This window comes from Lagenorhynchus albirostris, chromosome 13 (genome assembly GCF_949774975.1).
Source record: "Lagenorhynchus albirostris chromosome 13, mLagAlb1.1, whole genome shotgun sequence".
NCBI lineage: Eukaryota > Metazoa > Chordata > Mammalia > Artiodactyla > Delphinidae > Lagenorhynchus > Lagenorhynchus albirostris.
The window spans coordinates 1216277-1238059 of NC_083107.1; the positions used below are offsets into that span (position 1 = coordinate 1216277).

General features: G+C 42.3%; 1 long non-coding RNA gene across 1 annotated transcript in view; it reads left to right on the forward strand.

Moving 5' to 3' along the window:
• The window catches only part of LOC132531064 (uncharacterized), a 371620-nt gene that overhangs the window by 147719 nt on the left and 202118 nt on the right, over positions 1–21783 (forward strand). The window lies entirely within an intron of this gene.

Sequence of the window (21783 nt, forward strand, 5' to 3'; positions counted from 1 at the left end):
AGAAGTACATTGAAATCGCACGTTCACCTGTGGGTGCCAACAGGTGTCCTTTCCATCACTCTGTTTCTATTCAACAACTGAACCTTGTTTTGGGTTTTCAAGAAACAGAAAAAATTGGAGATGCTGTTTAAGGAATAATCATTTTGTGTTAAATAAATCCGTGCAATGTAAAATTCACCTTGTCTTGTGTTTTAACTCAGTAACAGTCGAGAAATCACTTACGGTGTGTCCGTATTTGCTTTTTGGAACTATGTACTTATTCAATCTAGAATTGCTCAGTAGTGTAAGTGTATCATAAAAGATTACTCTGAGAATTGACCCGTATTCGTTCATTCATTATCCTACCCCTCCTTTCAAACAACTTCAGGGAGTTTTTCCAGAAGTAATGTGACATGCAAATATCTGGGGGAAAAAATAACAACTTTAGGGAAATCCATTTCAGATCCACACGGCCTCCAATTTTCAACAAGTGAACTGCCCGAGGTTTAAGTTGCTGCAGCCACTGAAGGGTTGCGTTGTTTAAAGGGTCTCCCTCCCGGTCAACTGTCCCCACCCACTGTCCTCCGTTCCTCCGATCCGTCCTCCACCCCCTTAATGGCACATACAAGAAAACGATTTAAAATACAGAAATGCCTAAAACATAATGGAGCGCCAGAGGCACTAAAAACAAGACGCTTGGAAGAGACATGCCAAGTTCTAACGCCTTTACTTTCTGGAATTCTCTTGTTCTCTCTTATCTTCCCCGCGTGACCGCGTCTGTTCATGCTCCCCAATTTACACAAACAAGTTTCTGGGGGAAAACTCAGATATCTGCGCACGAAAGTGAGTGACAGACCTAGGGCGAAAGAACCAGCCCCCCTGGGGTTCTGGGGAGGCGAAGGGAGCCCCGGCGGCGGGTGGGGAGGTGGAGTGGGTTTTGCCTTTGCAGCCAGAGCCGGGAGGGACGGCTGCCCCTCCCGCGTCCCCGCTGCCCCTCCCGCGCCCTCGGTGTCCCTCCTGCGCCCCGCTGCCCCTCCCGCGCCCCTGGTGTCTCTCCCGCGCCCCAGTGTCCCTCCTGCGCCCCCGGTGTCCCCGCGTCTCCGGCGCCCCTGCTACGCCCCGACTTCACAGCCGCTCGCGCTCGCACCCGCACCAGAGGACCCGGACTGCGGGACCCGCCCCGCCGGGCGTGCCCGCGGGAGGCCCAGAGCCGCGTCGGAGGGCTGGCCCCGACGCGCTCCTACCTGGAGAGCTCGCCGCGCAGGGAAGCGCTCCGCGGGTCCGGGCTCCTCTCGGGAACCGTGGAGGCCGAGGCTGCGCGGGACACGGGAGGGGTGGTCAGGGGCGCAGGGCGGCAGGGCCAGGAGGGTCAGGCGCCGGAGACTCCGCACCCCGGGTCTCCCGGAACGCGGCGCGCGCGGAGCTGACAGGTGTGGGCGCGGCGAAGTGGCGATCGATCCGGTATTGGCCACAGACCCCTTTATAAGGGCGGCAGGCGGGCGATCGTCAGAGCCGGGGAGGCGGACGTCAGAGGAAAGTGCCCAGCGAGCCGGCGGGCGTGGGGCGCAGGGCGCAGGGGACGCGCCGGAGCCACCAGGCCGGGCTGGGCTCTGGGCTCCCGGCCAGCGGCCCGGCGGGGTCCCGGCCTGACGACACGGGCGCGGCGCTGCCACTCCCGCCCCCCTCCTCCTGGAAGCAGGGCGTGATTCCCCAGGGTCATGTCCAATGCCTACTTCCCACGACTCTGGTTGGAAGCAGGGAATGGGGAGACGGGGAGGGTCTCAGGAAGTTGTTTTCAGGTGCAGCCGCTGGAGGTGCAGCAGAGAGGAGGGGTCGAGGGGTTTTGTTTGCCCAGACCTGCGGGAACGGTTTCTTGAGGGGCCTCTCACTGGTGCTCAGGGGCTGCCTCCCTCCCGGGCCTCTGCTGGAGGCTGATTCTGGCTTCCCTGCAACATGTTCTCTGAAGGAGATATTTTGGGAAGGTTTCGAGAGTCATTTTTAAATTCATACCCTTTCCTCTTAAAAATGGGATCAAAATGAAAGACTGTAGGAGTCGTCCAAAACAGCAATGGAGGTAGCAGGTAAGCCAGCCAGGGTTGAGCCGGCATTGCTTGCCCACCGAAGTACGCTGTTCCAGAGCTGGGAAATTTTGCTGTATACGTTTTAAATATCTATCTACACCTAGACACCTGTCTCTAACACCTACCTTATGTATCCACAGGTATAGTTGCTTATCTGTAGCTATATTTACATCTAGCTATGTATCTATATAGATAGATACAGATATCTGTGTGTATTTCTGTAAGTGTGTGAGTGTAGGGGATGGAGAGAGAGAGAGAGAGAGAGCATGAGCGTGCCATAGAGCTACAGCCCCTCTGGCCGCTCTCTCACTCGGTCCCACATTCCACCAGCTGTGTCAGTGAATTAAACAGTGATATATGAAAATCTAGTAAAAGATCGAATTAATAAGAGTGTTCCTTAACTACTGTCCCCCTCTCTTTGCGCAAGATTTCAGATCATCCCCCGTTTTCACACTTATCTCGTCTTCTTTGTTCTCTGTATATACAATGACAGCATCCAACCACCTTGGCTGGGATAAAGCCTACGGAGGTCAAACAGCTCAGACAGAGGAGAAGGGCCTGTGTGTGGTTACCTGGTCTGGTTTGTATGATTAGCTCACGGCTTTTCTGGAAAACAGTTGCATAGCCTGTCAGTATAACTCCATTTTTACAGTTTTACATTTACATTAATTTAAGCAATTTTGAGAAACGGATTGAGGGAAGACAGATGGAATTTCATATAATTACTCAAGTGCTTTTCGCAGAGATTCACTCATTCATTCGTTTTGTTTTTGACAGTTAGAACTCAGTTTCTGCTTCTGGACATTGGCCACAGGTTAATTTCCATCTTTCCTACCAGAATATACTTCAGGTGATGATGGCAGGAAGCGTGTGACCATAGCAGGCCCGGCATGGGCAATGGCAGTGTGGGAAGTAGTGTCCACTGCTAAGGTCAGGAGGTAGACTCAGATCCAGGGAGGGACGAAATAGGAGGCTGTCCTCAGAGAAATATCACCAGGGCTTTAAGGCATAAGCGTCGGGATGCAGCCAGGATGTGGGCTCTCCGTGGGGCCCACCTAATCCACTTTAAGGAGTTGGACTTGCCGGAGTCCAGATTCAGTGCCAGATCTGGGAGGTACAGTGGCCTTGAAGGTGGCCAGACAATTCTGACCTGGCCAGAGGAGCTGTCCTTTATGACAAAGAACACCAGCTGAAAAGAACAGCAGCTGACGTACTGTACTGAGTCTACTTCTGGGGAGACGTTTGCTCATTTGCCGCGTCCTTTGAGCTCCTCCACCCGACCTCAGGATGACGCTGCTTGTGGATTTCTGCTCCAGGACGTGCTCTCCCTGACACCCATTCCTCTTTTGTCTTCAATATGCATCATCTCTCTGTCCAAGCTCCAGAGAATACGTGATCACGCATGCAGTTAGAGAAATTCGTGTCAGTGGAAGATCAGTTGCAGCTTTGGTGGGTAGGAAAGCAGGGATTGCCTTTCCAAATCCTTCATTTGCTTAATAGACATTTCCTAAGTGTCTTTTATGTTCCAAGCACTGTCCTGAGTACAGAGAAACATGCAGACTGTTATATAGCCTCTGCTCTTATGCAATTTATCATTAGTGAAAGGAAAGAAGGAAACAAGCAAAAGCTGTCCTCCAGTATTTTCTTATAAACACTGGGAAAGATGTATCATCTATACACACGGATTTCAGGGAAAACACAAACAAAAGGCCTTAAACAGAACAGGGTGTTCTCCCTGGAGGAGGGCAGCATTCATTCCACAAACACACGGTGAGCACCCACCATGCACCAGGAATTCTGCTCGGTGGTAGCTATATAGTCAAGTGACTTGAAGGAAAAGAGCCCTGTCCTCAGCGGGCTTACAGGCTGTGGCCTTGCTACTCAAAGCGTGGTCCTCAAAGCAATGTCACCAGCATCACCTTTTCTTTTTTTTTTTTTTGCGGTACGCGGGCCTCTCACTGTTGTGGCCTCTCCCGTTGCGGAGCACAGGCTCTGGATGCGCAGGCTCAGCGGCCATGGCTCACGGGCCCAGCCGCTCCGCGGCATGTGGGATCCTCCCGGACCGGGGCACGAACCCGTGTCCCCTGTATCGGCAGGCAGACTATCAACCACTGCGCCACCAGGGAAGCCCCGAGCAATAAAGTATTTTTAATAAGGTGTCTATATTGTTTTTTAGATGCTTAGTTGGTTTTTTGCACACCTAATAGATTACAGTACGGAGTGAGCATAACTTTTATGCCCTGGGAAACCCAAAAAATTGTGTGACTGCCTTTACTGCAATATTTGCTTTATTGAGGTGGTCTGGACCCAAACCTGCAGTATCTCTGAGATGTGCCGGTACTGGATTTTGACGTTGATAACTAACACGTTTCTTATTGTAAATATAATTAAAAGCGTAATAGAGATTCACTGTCCGTATCCTAGGTATCGTCAGTAAGAATTTCGGAAATGGCTGGCAGCACGGCCAGTTTTACGCATTGCAGTCAGTAAGAGGTTGTAAATGTCAACAACACGGAGAGGAAGCGAGCTCTCATGTAGGAGAACACCAAACCAAACATCTACAGTTACCATCATTCCAATACGGGAAAAATCAACGTCATATATTTTTTCGATGAATTTTTATTTTAGAATATTTTTAAATGACAGGAAACTTGTGCATAGATAAAAGAGTTCCCACATATCCCACATTGCTTCCCCTATTGTTGATATTTTACATTAGTGTGGTAAGGTTGTCGCTCTGAACTAAAATACATTCTTGCTAACTCAAACCCATGCTTTATTCAGATACCCTTAGTCTCTACCCCTTCTGTCCAGGAGACCGTATGACGTCGAGTCCCCATGTTTCCTTAGATTCCTCTAGGCTGTGACAGTGTGTCAGACTTCTTCCTGTTTTTGGTGACCTTAACCATCTGAAAGGGCACTGATCAGGTAACTTATACAATGTGCTTCAGTTGCGTTTGTTTGATGTTTTTCTCATGATCAGATTGTGATTGCAGGTTTGGGGGAGGAAGATCACAGAGGTAAAATACCGTTCTTCTCGTATCGTATCAAGAATGCATGCTGTCAACCCACTGCTGGTGTGGACCTTAATTACTCGGTTGAGGTCGTGTTGTCACATTATCTCCACTGAGAAGTTTCTCTCCCCTCCCCTCCTCTCCCCCTTTCCACACTGTATTCTTTGGAAAAATTGCTATAGGAACCTACGTTTAAGGGGTGAGGAGTTATACTCTACCTCTTTTGGGGGGGAATAGCTACATACATTACTTGGAATTCTTCTGCATGGAAGGTTTGTCTATTTTACCATATTTATATTAGTATATCTCAACTGAATTATTTATTTTGTTGCTTAAGTTGTTCCAGCTTTAGAATTAGGAACTTTACAGTTGTCTACTGTGCCCCTTTGATGTCCCCTATTGTGTGTGTGTGTGTGTGTGTGTGTGTCTGTTAGCATTTCTTTACCTTCTACAACTACAAGATGTTCCCAACTCATTTTGTATATCTCCCACCCCTGCTGTAGAATGAGCCCTTTTGCCAAAGAACCCTAGTTTGTTTTATGGACAATGGTCGTGGGTGAGCTCATTGTTTCTGGAATATCATTTCTTCTAGCTCCTTTCAGATAAAAGAGTTTGGAAATATGTATGAATACTAACTGCTGTTTATGAACATATCTATCAATAGTCTACATAGGTCCGTCTGTAACGGTACATCCATCTGTATGTGTTTTGAAACACCAGTTCATACTGATGCCCCCCAATCTAGTCCAGCTCCCGAGGGGTCATTTGAGCCTCTTCCCCTCACTTTTCTGCAGCCTCCAACTCCAACAGTGAGTTACCTGATTTCCACCGTCTTCCATCACTTGCTTAGTTGTTCACTTCCAGTACACGTGTATAGAGGTTTCAGAATTTCAACACCATATTTTAATGACAAACTTGTGTTAGCCCAGGAGATACTTGAACGCTGTATATTTTTCTTTCTTAACATAAAGGATTCTGTACTAAGTACTCACAAGAAATATTTTATGCATTTAAGGAAATTGAAACCCAGTTAAGATGAATAATTGGGAATGGACTTTAGTTTTCCACCTGCTATTCACATGAATTATTATTAGCATCAGTACTAATATTATTAGTATTATTAGTATTACTTAGAAGTGAAGAGGAAAATAGATAAGTCAATTCTTCATCCATCACTCTTGTTGCCAGAGAGAAATCATGCTGTCCTGTTAGGAGAAATTTGATCCAGCAGACATGAAGACCTACTCCTTCACCACGGAAGACAGTTTCTTTTTTTAAAAAAATTTAATTGAAATACTGTTGATTTATAGTGTTGTATAAGACAATTTCTTTTATTCCCAGTATCACCAAGCAGGCCTGATGTCATCTAAGATACATATGCTATCTTTTGGGGACTATTATGTTTAAAACTGTGGAATCCTAGATTTTTAGGGGATAAATATCATAAAAACTAGAAACTAAAGCTAGGTCTCTTTGCTAGCTTTTTTCTAATAATTGTCTTGCTATTTTAGAGATGAATAACTCTGTAAGCATTTAATACAGTTTTACAGTGAGTCTGTGAATGTGAGTGTAACGGGCCATTGGGTGAATCTTCTCCGATTCATAGCAGTGAGACATTAATATTTCCTTAGTCACAGTGAGAGTCGTCTGCATTGGGTGTCATGTTCTGCACTTTGTAACTGATTATTCTGATCGTTTACTCTGTTCCTGTTGAATGTAAACACATTCTGTAAGTAAGTGCTTCTGACATTACTGCTCAGTAAGGAAGAAGACAAAAATGAACGTTATCTTTACCACTATCCAACCCATGATTCAACAACTTAATAGATGTGGGTGTTCAGAAGATATTTGATGTAAAAATGGACAGAAATTAACACTGTAATTATTTGTATTACCGATTAACTCCTTAAAATAAATAAATAGATTTCCAAATTTTATTAAGGATAAACTTTTTTTTTTTTCTTTCTTTTGCCGTACGTGGGCCTCTCACTGCTGTGGCCTCTCCCGTTGCGGAGCACAGGCTCCGGACGCACAGGCTCAGTGGCCATGGCTCATGGGCCCAGCCGCTCCGCGGCATGTGGGATCTTCCCGGACCGGGGCACGAACCCGTGTCCCCTGCATCGGCAGGCGGACTCCCAACCACCGCGCCACCAGGAAAGCCCAAGGATAAACATTTTACCTATACTCTTAATGTAAAATAATTTTAGAGACACCCTGGATTATTAAAAGAAGCTTTATTCTGTATGCAAATATTTCACCTTTGGTCCAAATAATAGTAAAGCAATTTAACCTATAATTTCTATGTATTTCTTTATTGTATATATTTTTATGTTTATATTCAAACTGAATTTTATTAGCTGCAATAAGTCTATAATTAATGGCTTTTAGATTGTTACATAAGCAGACCCAGCGGTATGTTCCTGTTAATTTTAGTTATAAATGTCTAAGACCCATATATGCTCTTGTGCTGAACATGGTAAGAAAACAATCCATTCTTTCAACAAATATATATTGATCACCAACTGTGTGCCAGGCTTATGTGCATAATAACTTTTTTAAGAGTAACTTTTTAAAATAATATTTTATTTTTTTATATTTTTAAAATATTTATTCATTTGGTTGTGCTGGACCTTAGTTGCGGCTCGCTGGCTCATTAGCTGTGGCTTGTGAACTCTTAGTTGCAGCATGCATGTGGGATCTAGTTCCTTGACCAGGGATCGAACATGGGCCCCCTGCATTGGGAGCGTGGAGTCCTAACTACTGCGCCACCAGGGAAGTCCCCATAATAGCTTTTTAATCCTTTTTTTTTTGCATGCCATGAAAGTTGAGTCATAAAAGTCAAATTTTATTTAAAGACACATGTAATTATGCACTTGTGATCCTCTCGGAATAAGCACTGGTTCAAGCTGTGCTGGTATTGTGAGTAAGCAAGGCAAGGGATGTATTATTGTTCATCTCTCTCTTTCCTTGCTGACCCAGAGCTCCCTACGTACTCTTTTAGGTACTATAGCACATAGACTGCAGAAAGTCCTGTTAACCGTGCTTTCCTAATCCTTGGCCTAATCCTTGTAATTGCACTCTTCTTTTAATTTTTCTACTTATTTCAAATAAAAATAAATGTGGCATTATTATAGAAAGGATAGTATTTTATTTAAAAAAGTAAACAATTCAGTAACTTGATTCTTTTGCTTACTGAATGCTGTTGGGCTGTGGCTAAGGAGGTGAGAGCTTGAATTTCGACCCATTTGTCTGTTCTTTTCTTTTCTCCACCTCACCAAAGTAGGTCATTATATCTGGGGAATAAAATCTTGGGCAGGTGGATAGGATCTTTTTCTCTTTGCATCCCAATAACTTATACTAGTCATGTGCACCTAAACCTGTATTACTAGTAGAGAGATAACGGTTTATTGTTACCATCGTTACTGGGATGGGTGACGCGTTTTCACTGAGCTTTCAGCTCCTACTTACTCAGCTGTCTGGCTCTCCCAGGAGCAGGGAGATGTTGCATGAGCCGAGTTCAGCCTGCAGGTCTGCTGTGTTTTAGTCACAGAATTCCGACATATCTGAACGCCTTAAAACCAGATTTCCCCCCAAATTCGGATTTCTCCTGAGAGCTGACAAGCTGGCCTGGCTTTGTGGGTTTCCCCAGGGAATGACGTGATGGGCCAGGTCGAATGGTCGCCGCTCCCTTTTAGGGTGGAGCCCCGGGCCTCGCTGACTGCTCTTGCTTTCCTGAGACCGAGGGCAAGCGTCACTTTAATTCTACATGTTTACTTTGCATTTTAGAGTAAGAGTGAGCGTTTGGAGAAAAATGCACTGTTTATTGAATTAATATCTACCAAAAGTAGGAAAATAAAAGATAGACAGAGAGGGTCGATTGTTTCGCTCTTTCCCTCTCACTAATTGTACTATCTGCACATTTCAGTGGTGACCTCCACTGTACCTGAACATTATTTTGAATAAATATGCACTTGGGTATGTATGTGCGCTGTGGGTTTCATTAGCTAGATTCAGTGCGGTGGGCATTGAATTAATGAGAGCTCACGCACTCCATTAAGACCTGAGGACACAGAAATGAATGAGACGTGCTATTTTTATAAAGGAGTTCGTGGTTCAGGCAACTACAGTGGAAATCCTTGATAATTGTTTCCTCATTCATTTTTCATCCTTTAAAAGGTACCTCTTTTTGTTGTGTGTTGCATGGTAACCCCCTGAACTAGTGCTGAATTCCCCGTGTCATTAATTGTTCGTCCAAATATATACTAATCTTTAGATGGTGGTCAAAATCTAAACTCACTTATTCAAAGGTACTCTTCATTTAAGTCTGCAAACAAATTTTCCAAAACTTATTGATAGTGTATGTAAAAAAAACCCGATAACTGATTTATTGAGGAGGTTAAGATTATTTCTATTGAGTAAAAAGTAATTCCTGGCAAGAATTATAAGATAATACCCAGAGAAAAGGAAAAACTCCATCAGAGAAAAAATTGATCAATTCATCTGTCATTACTTGACCATCAGTCAAATCCATGAACGGATTTATCATATTGTTTGGGAAAGAAAGTGAAAAAACTGTAAACATCTATAATTCCAGGCAGGCTTTACCATCACTAACTTTCAACACTTATACACCCTGGGGATTCACAGAATGATGGGTTTCTATTTCTTAATCCTTCCACCTGGAAGAGCTCACAGGAGAAAAATCAGTTCGTAAGACTCAGTGGCAGTGGATTCAGCCGATGCTCTTACAGTTAAAGCCCTAAGTGACTGCTCTGTCGAGAGCGTGATCATCTCGACACTGAGGTTGAGGGGGTTGAAGGTGAGGCTAGAGATGCTCAAGATGAAACACAGTGGGGATCAAGAGAAATCCCACAGCTTGGTTCTGAGACTGGTCGCTAGGTAACGATGGTGGAAGTTCGACAAATTCCCGGGGAAGCCATCAGAAATTTGCCCTCCCTACAACACAGCTGTAGTCTTGTTTCCTTTCTTCTCTTAAAACTATTCCTGTTTGTAATTTATCCCTCCCCCTTCCCCTTTGGTAACCATTAAATTTGTTTCCTATGTCTGTGGGTCTATTTCTGTTTTGTATATAAGTTCATTAGTGATTAGGAGTTTGCGATGAACACATACACCTGCTATACATAAAATAGATAACCAACAGGGACCTACTGTATAGCACAGGGAACTGTACTCGATATTTTGTAATAAGCTGTACGGGAAAAGAATCTGGAAAAAAAAGTAGAGGTATATGTACGTATAGATGAATCACTGTGCTGTACACCTGAAACTAACACAACATTGTAAATCAACTATAATACATCAATGAAAAATAAAAAACATAAAACCAAAAAAACCATTCCTGTTCAAAAATGACTAAAGCAAAACTGTTGTAATAATTTAGGATCATGGGAGAAAAGCAAACATTTAATCTGATGTCCTTTGTGCCTCTGGAAGGAACTGGGCTCCGTATTTGAATGCTTTTTACCAGCGACAGCACTTACCTCTTTAGAATGCAGATCACATTAATAATTCCTGAAATAACACCACTGAAATATCGTTTCTCATGTCTGAAATTGGAAATATTAAAAATTTTGTCAAGATTTTCTAATTTACTGTGCAAAATCTTTTGGCCAGACTGCTTCTAACCACACTGGGAATTGGTTTCTTTGTACTACTCTTCAAGCCAATGATCTTTGCAAGTAATTCTCATTTATACTCAGTTTCATCTATAAATTATTTTCATTTCATAGTAACATTAATTAAGTTATTATTAGACGTCTGGGTAATAAGCTAAAAGTACCACCTGAATAAAATATTATAGAAAAGGCTGCCTGCTTAAGCAATGCTCAAAGACAACACTCCTTAATAAATTTCTTTCCTGAGTAACATTGCAAAACCCATTTAAGGCTCAATATCTTCTTGAATATCCATGTGTATGATTTTGAAATCATTGCCACTGGATGAGATGATGGCCTGATTCCCAAACGATGTGAAGTAGCCCATGTATTCAACTGTCTGACCACTCCTCCTCCTACAGGCCTAGGACAAAAGGTGAAAAGGAATGAGAAGAAGAGAACTTACTACGTATCAGTTGCTTTATATTCATGAATTCTTTTAACCTTCCCAAAGCAATATGAGGTAGAATGTAGTCACATCGAGGAGGACTCGTACAAACCAATATTTAATTAGTAATAATAATAATAAATATAAGTACAGTAAAAAGAAATAGAGTTCAGTAGATGCCCATTGGTTGAAATTTGACAATGAGAAGTGAAGGCTTATGCCAGTTTTCCTCAAATTGATATGTGGCCGTGTATGTTTGGGAATTGCTTGTCCAATGATGTCTGAAGGGATTTCTTTAAGGAAGGATATCTAAGAGCCCTTGATATGCTAATGGTGAGAAGGCATTTCCTAAACCCGTAATGTTATGTTTTAATTTTTTTTGAGAACATTTTAAGAAACTGGCATTCCCCAAGGACTCTTTGGGAAACATTGGTTTATACTAACAAAAAGGGAAACCATCGACTTCTGTCCATCTTTTCCTTTGAGACACCATAACATAGTAACTGAAAATTACAGCCTCTCCCTACCATCTCTCACTTGATTCCTGTGCAATTTATGACCTTGCTCTGAAACTTGCTCACCATTTTTTAGAAGAAAGAACCTGGCAGGCCATCGACTGAAATCTTCCTTAATGACCTGCCTTTTTACTACTTGCAGGAGTCTTCATTTTATTGGAAAGGCACCAAATGAAGGCAAGTCTCCCCTTCAGAGGTTGACATCGTCCCTCTAATGACTGCTTTGTGTTATCTGGACTAACTGTGATCCAGGCTAACATGACAGGTGATAAAATATTCTTGCTTGTTGAATAAGAATCGTCTGGGGCATGATGGCATTGAAATTAAGCAGTTGAGGAAACCACAAAGACTTGTCAGTAGCATCTCACCATCTTCCCAACAAGTGCTCTGACAATGGCTGGGAACATTTTTCTACTGATAAGAACAGAGTCTACAGAAGAGACTTGTTCAACATTGAAGACTGTCAGTAACAGACCCAGATTCAAGCTCTTCATCTTTACTTTTTACCAAAAAACTATATTCACTGGCTTGAAGTTTTTATCAACATGTTTTCAGGTGCTGGATATTGTTTAGAAAAGAGACATTTTCTTTGTTTTTGCAAATTACAAAATGCTGTTAATAGAGCTATCCTAAATTTGGTTACCAACAACTGCTATCCACTAAGTATTAGACCATGTTGGTTTCTTATCAACAGATAAGAAAAATTCTATGATTGATTTTTAAGGACAATTAGCAAAACAGTCACCAAATTAGTAATACAGGTCAAAAGGAAGTGTGCTACACTGAACTGTGTAATCAACTTGCTGGGATAACCTGGAAAATACATCCAACTGTTAGTTTCCTCAAATGTAGAGTGGGAATCTATAACTAGGTTAATTCTTAAGTCTGTTTTTGAGTGTTGAGATTTAGAATATGCAACTAAAATAAATCAGAAAGGGAAAATAAATCTGTTCATTGCAATAATTTTTTGAGCTAGTGGAGTGATTCATCTTGCTTTTATTTCTGATCCCTGAAACTAATTTTTAGGAAATTAAATTATTTTAAAATATTAACAGACACTATTGAAAGTGAGATAGAAAATTTTAAGTAATTAAAATTATGTAATTTTATAGTATATATTTATTGACTGTAAAACTTGTTTTATTATAAAAGATAAAATCATATCCATGTTCAATGATGCATTAAAAACATAAGCAGAATAATTATTTACTCATATACTTATTTATTCATATACTTTAACCAATTTCATAACTCTGTCTCTAAGACCAAATCATTGGTATTTATCTGAAGAATGTATTTTTATATAGTCTTATTATTTTTAAAATAAAAAAAAGATTGCCTACAATCTTCTTCAAAACTGAATTTTATGATCACTAATTGTGAAAATGTTGACATTTGCAACTTACTCTTCTCTATAGAACATAATATATTTTTAAAATTTATTTATTTATTTAGTTTTGGCTGCGTTGGGTCTTCGTTGCTGCCCGCGGGCTTTCTCTAGTTGTGGTGAGCAGGGGCTACTCTTCGTTGCGGTGCATGGGCTTCTCATTGCGGTGGCTTTTGTTGCGGAGGACGGGTTCTAGGTGTGTGGGCTTCAGTAGTTGTGGCACGTGGGCTCAGTAGTTGTGGCTCATGAGCTCTAGAACTCAGGCTCGGTAGTTGTGGTGCACGGGCTTAAATGCTCTGCGGCATGTGGGATCTTCCCAGACCAGGGCTCGAACCCATGTTCCCTGCATTGGCAGGCGGATTCTTAACTACTGCACCACCAGGGAAGTCCTTAGAGCATAATATTTTTAATGGAGAAAATGTCTTCTTTACAGTTTGAATGATCTAGTAAGCACAGAGAAAATTCTGTTGAATAAAAGGATATTCTCAATGCTTTCTTTTATGTTAACATTTGTAAATATTTCAAGCCTAGATATTTAACTTTTCCCCTTCCATTCAATAAAACTATCTTTATGAGATAAAACTTTTAAATAATTCTCTATACTTTAAAAAAATATTCCATCAAATTTAGACACTGCAGAATCAACTGCATTCTTGATTTCATTTCATTCTAATACAAAATATGAACTTAACCAACAAAAATAGGCACTCCATGAAAAAAGTCTTCACCATAGTTGAAATATTGCGAATGATAGAATTTCTAAAATAAATGTTTAGCTTTTACCACTTAAAAAAATGCTATAGCATTAATTGTATCATGACTTTGGTATCTAAATTTATGTATTGGAATGTTTTAGAAATGTGATGCATTTCTAGATGATGTAGAGTCATAAAGCCACTTTTTCTTTGAAAGTTTTTAGTCACATACATTTTCCTGATACAGATAACTTCCAGTCATCAGTCCCCAAGTAAGTAAGTATCTTGGAAATGACTGTCTTAATAATTTATTCAGTTATTATCTAATGGGAGTTTCATATCAGAAATGCAGGAGAAGAATATTTTAATGTGTGGACACTAAATTTGTGAATTATCCATTTGGAAGTTGAAATCAAAGAGACTCTATTTTCCTCTGCACCCCTATCTTAGGGGTGGTAGGAATGTAATATAGTGTTATTCTCAGCATTGGCTGACCACAAAATGATGAAGATACGTGCAAAGCATCCAGCATCCCAAAGGATTATTTCAGGGCTTCCCTGGTGGTGCAGTTGTCGAGAGTCCCCCTGCCGATGCAGGGGACACGGGTTCGTGCCCCGGTCTGGGAGGATCCCACGTGCCGCAGAGCGGCTGGGCCCGTGAGCCGTGGCCGCTGAGCCTGCGCGTCCGGAGCCTGTGCTCCGCAGTGGGAGAGGCCACAGCAGTGAGAGGCCCGCGTACCGCAAAAAAAAAAAAAAAAAAATTTCTTGACTATTTTACTTATTCTTTCAGATAAATCTTGAAACATTAAAGATCAACTTAAGACAAAAATTGTGGATTTGGGTAAGGTTTTGCTGAACAAATTAACTAGAGAAATATTGAAATATCTGTAATTTCTATTCTCTCTTTTTCACTAATTTTTTATCATTTTTTAAAAATACCTTTCTTGGGCTTCCCTGGTGGCGCAGTGGTTGAGAGTCCGCCTGCCGATGCAGGGGACACGGGTTCGTGCCCCGCCCCGCCCCGGCCCGGGAAGATCCCACATGCCGCGGAGCGGCTGGGCCCGTGAGCCATGGCCGCTGAGCCTGCGCGTCCGGAGCCTGTGCTCCGCAACGGGTGGGGCCACAACAGTGAGAGGCCCGCGTACCGCCAAAAAAAAAAAAAAAAAAAAAATACCTTTCTTCTTGTGGGTTCTTGCAGGGTTCTCCCCAGTTTTTCTGATTTTTGCTTATTATGACTAGAGTTTTATTTTATCTTCTAATTTGGTATTACGGCATTGCTGACATATAAAAACCTTTCTTTTTAACAGGAATATTTGAATCTAAAGTAGCCATGCTTCAATAAGATTGCAAAGTCTTCTCCATATCATTTCCAAGGTGTCTTAAAAGGACAATATTTTGAATAATGCAGTGGCCCCTACAAAGGGCTCTGTTCTCTTTCCAGGCATCTACTGTAAAAAGATTAGAATAAGGGTGGGCACTGGTCACAAGACACACTTGACCAACTAATTGTCCATTTGTATCACTTACCCGATTGTAAAATAGAGGCCCTTTTTGGCCCAGAAGTTGACTTTTAACCAATTGTGGTACTCCATCTTTCAGTCTTATTTCATCCTTTTCATAGTTTCTGTCTTATAAACTATTTGAAATATCTTTTGCAATCTTCTAAAATTTCCTGCCTGTATATCTTTGTCCACACAATTATCCGACTTAGACACCCTCTTCCTTCTGTTTTCTTCTTATATCCAAATCCTAGCTATTTTTCAGGGATTAACTAAAATGCCAACTTATCCATGGAATCTTTTCTAATCCTTTTAACCAGAAATAACTCTCTTCCATGTTCTTAAACATTTTATCATTTTATCTCTTAAACTTTTTATCTCACTTCTCTGATTGTGTCAGTTAGGATGCTTTGGTTATGGGCAACAGACTCTGCTTCTAACTTAGGTCAAAATAGAAAGATTTAAGGTAGATCATAGAATCAATGGAAAGGAAGAGTCGCACTGGGTAGCTAGGGAATAAGAATAAAATGTGGGCATCTGCAGGGTGCTCCTTGGAGATACTCAAGGCCAATCGCTTTCTGAACTTGTGTTCATTCATTAAAATTTAAAACCTCTGGAGAGAGTGTGTGATTGAACTGGCTGAGAGCAAACCCCTCACCTTGGGTGTCAAGGGCAGGTCTCGTGGTGGGTGGCCCAGCATGACTAGGAGTCCCACCAAAGCTACGGGAATGAGGAAAACAGGGTGTCTGGTTAACAAAATAAAGGGGAAGGAATGCTGGATTGTAGAAAACAGAAGATAGTCACTACACTTTTGTACTCGATTACTTTTGACCTCTTATTATAGATGTATTGGGAAGTCTTGCCTTCAGCATTTTATTAATGTTTGGATCCTCTTCACACCCACCACAAATCTCACACACACACACACACACACACACACACACATACACACACACACTTATATTTGTTCAATAAATATAAACATACATAGATAAGACTTCTTATTTTAAGACAAAAACTAAAAGACAGAATGTCTTAAACAATGTACATAGTAAGTGTTAACTGAGTTCCTCACCTTATGTACATTCATATTACTCCCTTCTAGGGTATTTCCTTCTTCTTTTTAAAATCTTTACCTTCATTATATTCATACTTTGTTGTTCCTGGGTACTTTACTGTCTGTTCTCAAAACATTTCCTTCTGTAGAGCTTACTGGAGGTTAAAGGCGGAGCAGAGTCCTTCCCTAGCGGACGCATCTCCTCCTTCTTTTCCTCACGTCTGTGATGAATGGGAAAAAATTGGGAGAAGAGATTTATAATTATTTGTTTAGATTGTGAATTTGGTTACTGGGGCCCTATGGACAACTTTTAGCTTATTCGTTTGAAGATTTTCATTGTTCAGTGATTAAAACTTTTGCAAGCCTCCCCCGTTCGAAACTGAGGCGCTCAGGTGGAGGACAGGGTCCTTGTGTGGTGAGCTTGCAGTCTGCGGGGGCTCGGTGCCGGGCTGGGCTGCTGTGTGTCGCCGTGATTGGGGCAGGCGCGAGGCGCAAGGTAAACGGGCAGGCACGTCTATTCCTACTGGGGATGGGAAGCAAAGACAGTGTCCTGGAGGTGGAGAATCGAGTCCTGAAGGTCACAGGGGAATCCGGCTCCAGAAGGGGACAGAAAGTTTCAGGAAGAAGATGCAGGAGCAAACGCATGGGGCACGCAGGGCATGACGTATTTAGGAAATTGCACATATTCAAGTTTTGATTTTATTTTATTAATTCGTATAGAACTTAGTGTATGCCAGGCCTTGTTCTAAGAGTTTTATATGCTTTAATTCATTTAAGGTCCTTTAATTATGATTAGAATTAAGGTTGGCAAATTAACAACCTGCAAGCCACATCCAGATGATTATCCGTGTTGGTAAACACAGCTTTATCACAAACACTCGTGCTCACTGATTTATGTACCATCTATAGCTGCTTTCATATGCAGATGGGAATAGTGAGAACCTGCAAGAGAGGTCGCATCGCCCACGAGGCCTCAGATATTTGCTGTCGGGCCCTTTATTTTAAACGTTTGCCAGCCCCTAGCGTAACTTGAGAGGGGACACATAGGCTAGAGAGAAGGGGAGAGGTCACAGAGGATGTTCCCTTAAGGAAGCAGATTCATCTACAGCATAGCAGGAGTGTAACTGTTCCCCCAATAGGCATAATTAGCAGCGGCCCTCAAAGACTGCTCAGGGAGAGCAGCTAGGGTACCTGTCAGACCACAGCAATATCTCGTGGTCTGTGGTCTACCCAGTTTTGCATTAAGTGGGAAACTTCACGAAAGCTGTGTGTTTGCACCTGCCGCTGAGGCTTTGATTGTCTCCTGAGCTGCAGCAAAACATTTCCGTATTCACAGTCTAGTAGTGTAATAGACAAGATACTGCCTGGATCGCAGACGAGCATCGTTTTAGTACAAAGATCTCAAGTATGTTTTTCAGCAACAATGATATTTAATATCTCATGCAAAGACCCTATTCATGCATAGAACCTCATACGTAGGTCCTTACATACGTAAGAGCTCATTCACAGGTCCACACTACTAATTCCTTGATAAATTATGTGACTCCTTTGAACCCCATTTCCTTCACCTTGCATCAAATAATGTTTTGAGGATTCAATGAGGTAATAAACGTATAGCCCTTAGTATAGAGCTTGGTACATAACGGGAGCTCAGTAAATAAAGTTTATTATTATAGAAACCACAGAGCTTCAGAGACCTCTCTCTCTATCTCTTTAAAGCTCTTTTCTTGCAACCCATTTATTGGGAAGAAAAGCTTACAGTTGGAAGTCAACAAAATTTACATCTCCTAAAAGCTCCACTGAGTAAACAGCTGGAAGGTTGATCACACAATCGAAGCACAAACAGATGATGATTATTGGATTTTGTTTTTCAAAATTAACCTGAGCACCAGGCAGAAATCGTCTTTTCTGAGAAGAGGTCTGATTTCAATGAAGTCTGGAAATGTTTTCAGAGGAAATTGATATAGTGTTTTGGTTTTCAATTTTCCAGACTCAGTAAAAATGGAGAAGAATGGGAGTGTGTGTGATAACTGTGGTGCTGAGAAATTATGGAATTCAGGCCCCATGGAACACTCCCCCTAACCCTCAACTGTCTCCTCTAGTCCCGACTGGGAAAGCAAACCCATCCTCCATCTGAGCTCTGGATCCGCCCAGAAAGCAGCTCAGTTTCCGGGTCTCCGAGCTTCCGTACTTCCTGCCCATCAGTCAGGTGTTGTTAGAACAGCAGGGATTAGCCCTGGAGACCACAGCGTTAGAATCAGAGGAAGGGATGTTAGAGTTTCCACTCTTGATAATTAACAATCTAGAATATTGAACTGACAGAGGGGGAAAAGAAGGAGGGGAGCGAGAAAAAGCAGGGCATGGAGTCACGGGCTCCTGGTACCCACAGGTCCTGACCCAAGTGTTTTTGATAGGGACAGAGTAAAGGGACAAAGGAGGTGATTAAATAGTTAATCCCACTAGGGGATTGTAAGTCAAGAAAAATGCATGGGAGACCCCTGTAAGTTACTGATCACTCAAGAAAGCAGGTTTGCTTAACCACGAAACCAAGCAGGCTGACTTGGCAACAAAACCATGCAACAGAAGCATGAAACATGCCCCCAAACGATAAAACAACTGTGGCATGAGACCCACACCCTGCCCAGCGAGCTCAGTAAGTTAGTGACCCCAGGACATGCTCCTCTGGGCACATTACAAACAAAAGTATAAGGCAAGGGTGACATTATACCGAACCTGAGATGATTTACCATTTTTAGTATATGTTACCACCTTTTTGCTCATTTCCATTGCGCCATGACATTCCCGGCTTGACCATGGAGGGACAAGAAAACTCCCCTACCCAACCTGAAGGAGGAGCTGGTGATGGAAGCGTGATGCCTACTCAAGAATGAGGAAGAAAGTCATCTTCACCCCTTCCCTGCTTTTCCTTTGATTATGAAACTGTAGCCGGCTAAGTTCTTGGGGTACGACACCTTCTCACCTGCCCCTTGTAAGCCTCACAAGCATCCTATTCTAATAAATCACTTCTTATCTATCACCGCCTCTCATTGGATTCTTTCTGCGCTGAGACATAAAGAACCGGAGCTCCTCGGAGCCCCCGAAACACCACCTAGCAGGTTCATTTCAGCAGAAGACTTTCCCATTTAACAGTCTGGGGTAGTCTTGGGAAAGGTTTTTCTCCTTGTTGAAACAAGCTCCTGGAGAACCCCAAGAGATCCACAGTTGACATGCCCCACAGGCATGGAGTCCGGGAAATGGCCGTGTCCTGTCTTTTTAACTGAGAAATAGGAACTCAAAGGCTGATTCCTTGGCGTTTTTCTGCAGGTTTGTTTCCCCCTTGAACAGTACCTGGTCGGATCTCTTTCCATGAGTTCACGAGCAGTCTGCACTGGTGGTGTTCCCAGGTCTCGGAGCTGAAGCTCATGCAAAGGTTCCTGTCATTTATCTACGGGAGAAGCTGCCTGTACCTGCTGGTTATACACGTGGGTGTCCTGCAGAAAACAGTGTACGGCAAGTCTCAGGACAGCTTTGCAGCTTACTTGTGATGCCATTTGTTCATCCAATTTCCTCTGACGACCGAGGATGAGAGCAGTGGAGCTCCCGGGTGACAGGCAGGGTCTTTCAAAGCTCTCTCATTACTTCCTCTGTCGAATGTGCCACTATACAAACAGGAGAATAATCCCCATGTGAGAAATACAAAGTCTAGACAAGACAGTTGACTTTTGACAGAGAAAAGCATCTAGCCGTTCAGAAAACAGACAGTAGTAAGAACATACTGAACGAAGAACGTCCATTCGAATGAAGCAACTGTGTAAAATCCATCTGCAAATGTTCAAATAAACCTTCAAGCTCTAGTTCTCTCCTGTATCCCACCTTCACAGTTTTGCCAGGATTATGAGTTTGGCTGGTGAAAGGTGTCAGAAGCTTCCTCAGCAATTTTGAATAAAATTGCTCTTTCAGTATTGGCTTCCTATTGTAGCCATTTCCCCTGCTCTGCTGTAGTGATAAAATCGAGCAATCGTGGCTAATGAATTATGTTATCCATCAGTATCAGAATGGAAGAGACTAGAATTCTTGCTTGAGGAATAACAAACAATTGATTGTCTACAATTAATTGTAAAGATGTAATCAATGGTTATTCTTTTTTTTTTTTTAATGGTTATTCTTATAAATGGTGAGACCATCAGCAAATTCATAAATGGGGAGAACATCAAAAAATTTCCAAGGTCTTTTGGTTTATATCCTGAATTTTATGATATTGTTCCAGATTGATAAACTTACTGAAATTTATAAATAATTAGCAACTTGTACTAGTCCTATGCTTGAACAAGAATGTTTCTTTAAACCTGGGAGGTATGAAATCATTGAAAGTATTTACTTTAATACATGTTTTACCACAAATGATGAAGAATGAATTTCTCTCTTGATCTTTCAGGATTTTTTTTCCTTTTATCTTCATTTTGGTAAACAAAGAGTTTACCAGAACTTCAATATCTTGTGTGTGTGTGTAACAAATGGAATTTTTTCTGTAACTGAGCTTTATTTCTACTTTAAGCTGCAGTGACACTAATCTTATCAGCGGAGGCCGGCCCCCTTCCTCAGGACTGTGTCTGGTTAGGGAATTTGTGAAGTACCAGGGGTGAGGAGAAGCGGGAGAGGTCAGGTCCTCGCATCCCTGGTCCCCACACGGATTCTGACATGCTCTTGGGCCACTCTGGGGTTTGGATTTCAGTCTTTTGGTTTTGGTGCTGACAGGCCTGGCCCTTCCAATCACGGTAAATGCCTGGCTTGAAGGTCGGGATACCTGTAGCTTCCTTATTTCGATGTGACAGGAGTCTCTGTGAGGTGGTCTTTCTGCCTGGACACGTTTGAAACATCACCTTAGAACTTGTTAGAAACGCAAATTCTACGTGCATCCCCCTTCCCCCCAGTAACCTCCGAAGTCAGAAACTCTGACTACAAGAGTCAGCAGACTGCAAATTCTCCGGGACTTCCACTCCCCGAGGCTCTGCCCAGGATAGAGCAGGGCCAGCCGTTACCAAAGCGTTTCTCCTCCCCCTGGAGCGGGAAGGGAGATTAGAGCCTTATTCTACTCCCTCCTCTCTCTCTTCTTTAAGACTGTCCATAGACTTTATTTTTTAGAGCAGATTAGCTCTGTAGAAAAACTACCCCTCTTCCCATCACTCAGTTTTCCCTATTACTATCTTCCTTTATCGTGGTATATTTGTTAGAACCAATCAACCAACATTTATGTGCTATTATTAACTGAAGTCCATAATTCACACGGGGGCTTACTCTTTCCGTTGTACGGTTCTGTGGGTTTTGTCATGTATCCTTCTACACAGTATCAGACAGAACACAAAACTTAATTTTAAGTAAATTAACGTTTACAGACCACAGGGTTTTCCTAGGGAAAATGGGTTAGGTAAGTAAAGTCTTTATTCCTCATTAAATGCCTTGAGAAACAAAAATCAGTTTAGGAAATAAGGTAGTT